We start from the raw sequence: 6,000 nt of genomic DNA, 5'->3' as shown, positions 1-6,000 counted from the left end.
AATGTAAAACTATAAGTAATGGGATATATCTATGAAAGACAAAAAGTAAAAGGAATGAGGGAGAGAATGGGGAAAATGCATTCTTACTGTTTGGAGAATGCAGACTCATACAACTTTCTGGAGGACAAGTTGGAATATGCATAAAATCCCTAAAAGGAGTTTACTGTTAAATTGAGGAATTTCACTTCTAGGAATGTTTCCTAAGGAAAAAGAAATTAGACAAAGATATATTTACATGAATGTTCAACACGACAATATTTATAATAACAAAAAGGGAATTTAGTTAAATAAATTTTGCTACATTCTTAGAATATTATGTGATCATTAACATGATGATATATAAAAAAACAACTGCATGGAGACTAGACAACACGCTACTAAATAACCAATGGGTCAATGATGGAATCAAAGAGGAAATTAAAAAGTACTTTGAGACAAACATAATAATGTATATATATATGGCATAGAAAGATAATTTGAATATTGTGTTCAGTGAAAAAAGCAGACCACAGAACAGCTGGTTGGGTATAATCATATTTTTGCAAAAAGATTTCTAGCATTTTTATGTTTAGATAAAAGTCTGAAGAATATATAGAAAATTTTAAAGGTAGTGAGAATATAGAAGATTTACATTTTAATCTTTCTGCTAATATGTATTTGTTTTCCTGGCAAAGTACATGTGCTATTTGAGTAATAAAGAATAATTGCTCATGTGCAGTGAAAATAATACAAACGTTTTCATTTTTCTATTTCTAATAAGAAACCCCACGGAATTACAGTATTTTAAAGCTGAAAACTTTCTTAAAGGATACTTTAATCCCTTATTTTACAAATAAGTGGACAGAGGCCCTGGGAAGTTAACTGATTTGCCCCAAAATGTCACCTGGACCAAGTCAGAGGGAGGGGCTGAAAAGGAAAAACCTATCCAATTTTCTCCTCTCAGGGACTGAGAAAAACCCAGTTCTCCCTACTTTCGTGTCTTTGCTCTCACACAGAACACTTTACTTCTGGTCACCAAATGCATGGAAATTTTTCTCCACATCAAGTGGTTCTCTGTGACACCAGCTGGGTGTCCTACAAGTTAAATTCTGACACAGGATCCACTGGAAATAGTGTCAGATCCCACAAGTTAAGGGCGCAGATGTCAACTGCAAAAAGTACATCTCCAGGTTATCCACAACTTCTGTCCAATTTGACTACGAATTGGAGGTTCCCATCAAAGTGTTCCCTCTCCTCGTGTTTGATTAATTTGCTAGAGATGCTCGCAAAACTCAGGGAAACACCAGTTTACATCTACCAGTTCATTAAAGGACATGATAAAGGAGACAGATGAGCAGCCAGATGGAGACACATATGGGTGACGTCTGGGAAGGCCCAAACATAGGAGCTTCTTCATGGAGCTGGAGTGCGTCCCCCTTCTAGTATGGACATATTCGCCATCCTGGAAGCTTTTGAACTGCACACTTTGGGGATTTTATGGCGGCATCATCACATAGGCATGATCAGTCATCGATCTGTTTTCAGCCCTTTTCTCAAGATAATGAGGGGAGATGGGGCTAAAACTTCCAAGCTTCTAATCATGGCTTGGTCTTTCCAAACCAGCCCTCAGCCAGGAATCCTCCAGGAGCCCACCAGAGTTGCTTCACTGGAATAAAAGACATTCCTATCATCCAAGAAATTACAAGGGTTTCAGGAGTTCTGTGTCAGGAACCAGGGGGCAGAGACCAATATAAATATTTCTTACTAGACATTCCCCTATCACAGGGGCAGAGTCAGAATCTGAACCCAGAGCAGGGGCTTGTTGCTCTTTCTAAAGTCATATGGTAGTGATGAAGGGGGCCCAAGGACAGGAGGGCTGTGTGGCTTGTGCAGCCTGGTCGGTGGGCACAGCCATTCACTGACTCTCAGTACAGCTTGAAAATGACCCAGACCAAAGCCTGCTGAACAGCTGAAAGAAAACCCTCAGAGCATGAAAACTGCTCCACCTGTCTACCTGACAAGCTGTGTTTTCCCATTTTGGCAGACGAAACCCTCTCCAGAGAAAAATGCTGCTTTATAAAGAACTCCTTTCTGAGGTGTCAATGACATCTTTCACAAGGAAGGCTCGAAGGTGATGACTAGATGGCAAAAATAATTAAGCAAGCCCCTCAGCCAGGAGGAGGCTAAAAGGACCAGCCTCCATTCAGTGCAGGTTGGACCCAATGAATAGATCGGCCAAGATCAATAAAAGAAAAAAGTAATTAGAGCTTCTTACTGATGTATGCTGCCCTTGCCATGAGGTTAGTTCTCAAGGTGACACTGAAAGGCCTCACTAAGTCAGCTTCAGGACCTGAGTGACACTTCGAATTGATTCCTGCATCTTTACATCTATATAGGGGGAAATTAGCCTACACGTGGTGGCACTGTTAGACAGTGCACCCTCCCTCCCCTCGTCCCTCCACCCAGCGTCCTCCTTCCTATTGCTCCCAGCCTCCTTTAGGCTTCCTTCACGGACTTGGGGCAAAATCCAATAAGATTTTAAATCATTTTCTTCTGGTCAGGCAAAGGGCCATCTTAACATTTTTGCGCTGGTTTAGAGGAATGTTTTCAGTTCAATAACAATAAAACCTTCAGTTACTGAGTTGATCTGGCAGCTATATATTTTTCCTAAACTGGTCTTTGGAATTTTTCCTTGAATTGATCTTTTCTCTTTGCTTTCCAGGAGACCTTGGGTTAGAGGACTCAAGGATGTCTGGGGAACTTCCCCAGATGGTGAACCCTACTTGCATCAGTTTGGATTAGGTGAGGCTGCACATACAGCATAATACCTGCCTTAAATTGAGAACAGTTTCTTATCAGTGGTTCTCCATCCTGGCTGTCCCTGAGTATCATCTGGGGGGGCTTAAAACTACTGATGCCTGAGCCTCAGCCACAGAGATTCTAATTTCATGGGCCCTCAGTGTTAGATTAAAAAAAACCACCCTCTGTTCAATGGCTTTTAACCCTGTTGGCACATTAGAATTACCTGGGGGTGCTTAAAAAAGCAATGCCCTGCTGGGCTCCACCCGGAGATGATGATTCAATTGCTCTGTCAAGGGGCCCAAGCAAGGGTAGTTTTAAAGCTATCTCAGGCGACTCTTATGTGCAGCCAGGGTTGCAATCTACTGACCTAGATACTCTAAATTAGCTTAAATGACCTGACCTGGAGGAGTTCCAGAGTATTGAAAACACTTGCAAATGAAATCGCTGAACCCCTTTGATCATCTTTAAAGAACTGTGAAGAATGTGTTGGAAGAATATTAGGGGTGGTTTTGCAAAGACTTGAGATGGACAAATATGATCCCAATTTTCAAAAAGTTAACCAAAAAAAGGTGCTCTAATCTGTAGTTCTGGCATTTTGGCATTAAGCCTGGGCAATATCTCTTTTTATTACAATTATGGTTTATCATCAGGGACCGATGGGAGCCTGCCTAGGTTCAACAAGAAAAACATGCACTAAATTAACTATGTTCCTAATTGCAACAGGGTTGCCTAACTTTTAGATGAAGAGCACAGTTTAAGTTTATTAAATTTCAGAAGGCATATGGCAAAAATGTATGTGTGTGTATTAAGGTAAGGATCCTTACATAAGGAAGGTAGGTAAGAAAGATCCCTGCTTCTCAAGCTTTATTGTACAGTGACTCCCCTGAGGATCCTGTTAAAATGCAGATTCTGAAGGGCTGGAGTGGGGCCTGAGAATCTGCACTGTAACAGGCTCCAAGGTGTTGTACAAGTCCAGACTCCACACTTTGAGTGGCAAGGGTACAGACTGCACAATAGTACAGTTCGTGGGTTAGTGAGCAATTCAACAGCTGTATCAAGAGAAGGGTCAATGGGTCAGTGTCATCATGGGGGGAGGGTTCTGTGGTTAGGATCTAGTGTTGTTTTCAGAATATTAATAGTGGTTTAGACATTTATGGGATGCTTATCAAATTTTCCAATGACATGGAATGGAAGAGAAAGCTAATGACAGAATCAGTATCCAAACAGCTTTCAGCAGGGTCTTCTCTGACCCAGCAAGGAGAGATGGCTCATGTCAGTCTTTTAGAACCTGCTTCCTGAATGGCCACATAACTAAGTAGATGAGTGGTCTTAGACAAATTAGTTACCCTCTTGGACTCCTAGGCTCATCTATAAAGCAGATGGGATTATTAGTTTGAATTCTGTTAGTTGCATGTGACAGAAAACTCAACTCAAACTATAGTCGTCTCCCCCTTATCTGCAGGGAATACATTCCAAGAACCCCAATGGATGCCTGAAACCACGGAGAGTACTGGATCCTATATATGCTGTGCTTTTTTCTATGTACGCATACCTATGACAAAGTTTTGTCTACAAATTAGGCACAGAGATGAACAATAATCAATAAAATAGAATGCCTAACAATATACTAATGTATTAAAAGTTATGTGAATGTGGTCTCTCCCTCAAAATAATCTTGCATGAATTTAATGCCTTTTCCATCTTAAGTAAGCACATATTACCGTACACAGGGGCCATAACTTTTGCAATTTGAGGTTTGACAGCAAAACTCCATGAATTTCTTTTTCCTTCTTCACAATTTCTCAGAGAAAAGATTAGTTTTTACCTCAGGTTTTAGCAACCTCAGCATACAAGTTTTCTTTTTCCCTTGTGAAGTAGAGAAATTTCACCTTTTCCCTTTACGGCTGCTTTGGCAGATCTGAATTGCCAGCATCACTTCTTTTGCACTCAGGGCCACTGGTAAGTAAAATAAGGGTTACCTGAATACAAGCACATTGATACTGCAACCGTGGCTCTGATAACTGAGTGGACTATGTGACTAAGGGGCAGGATATGCTGGACAAAGGGATGATTCACATCCTAAGCAGGACAGGGCAGAACATGCAAGATTTCATTACACTACTCAGAGAGGCCCGCGATTTAGAAGTTATGGATTGTTTACTTCTGGAATTTTCCATTCAATATTTTCAGACCAAATTTGGCCACGGGTAACTGAAACCATGAAAAGCAAAACTGCGATTAAGCAGGGGGAGGGGCTACTGTAGTTTAAGAAAAAAAGGAAGGAACTGGTTTCTTTGGAACTGTATTATTAAGGTTCTCCCTCCCTCTCTCCATCTCTATGTTCTGTGGGACGTCCTCTGTCTTCAGGCTGCCTGCAGGCTTTGTCATGTCATGGGAAAGAGGGCACCTGGCAGCCTCAGGGTGTGTTAGTTTGACAAGACATAGCTATCACAGAAAAGACTCGAAGTGGTCCTACAGGGGTCCCACCTCTGCACCAATCAGAGGCCAGGCTAGAACTGATTCAATCAGGATCACGTGCTCACCACTAAGGATGGAAGGGACAGGACACCATAAGGGACACTCCATTCCACCACATTGACTGGGAAAGGAGTGGTTTCCTCGAAGAAATGATGCTGAATGACTCAAGACATCCAGGCAAGTATCCAGCAAATCCTCACACCAAAACATCACAGAGTGATGAGGGCACAATTCTTTATAATACAATGGCTGCAGAGTTGGCCTGAGATGAGTTAGGTTGGCCATTCCTGGAGCAGATGGTCTCTGAAGTCCCATTTTGTAAGACTCTAAGCTGTGCTTGTATAACACTATCCAGTATCAGGATTTTTTTTTCCCCTGGAGAAAATTCCTTGAATTCCAAAGGTTGATGGAGTATATTTTTAGGCTGTGGGGTAACCCTCAAATACCCTCCTAAGAGGCAGGTCTTGGTGGAGGAGTGGCACTTGAGGAGGCCTGCCCATTCTGCACCCTTCTGGAAGACTGCCTGCCCACAGTAGGCTATGGACCCTGCTCCCAGCCCCTGGTGGCCCCAGATGCCTCCATGCAGAGGTGAGCCACTGCCCTGATTGCCATAGCTTGGCCTGAAAAGATGATCTGAATTCTCACAAGCTGTCTCAAAAAGTCAAGCTAACAGACACCGAGGGAAATCCCAGTGACCCATGGGTGCTGGGCTACTGGGTCCAGTAGAAATGAAGGGATGGG

Source organism: Camelus dromedarius, chromosome 4, assembly GCF_036321535.1.
Source record: "Camelus dromedarius isolate mCamDro1 chromosome 4, mCamDro1.pat, whole genome shotgun sequence".
NCBI lineage: Eukaryota > Metazoa > Chordata > Mammalia > Artiodactyla > Camelidae > Camelus > Camelus dromedarius.
Note: the sequence above shows the minus strand (reverse complement) of the source record.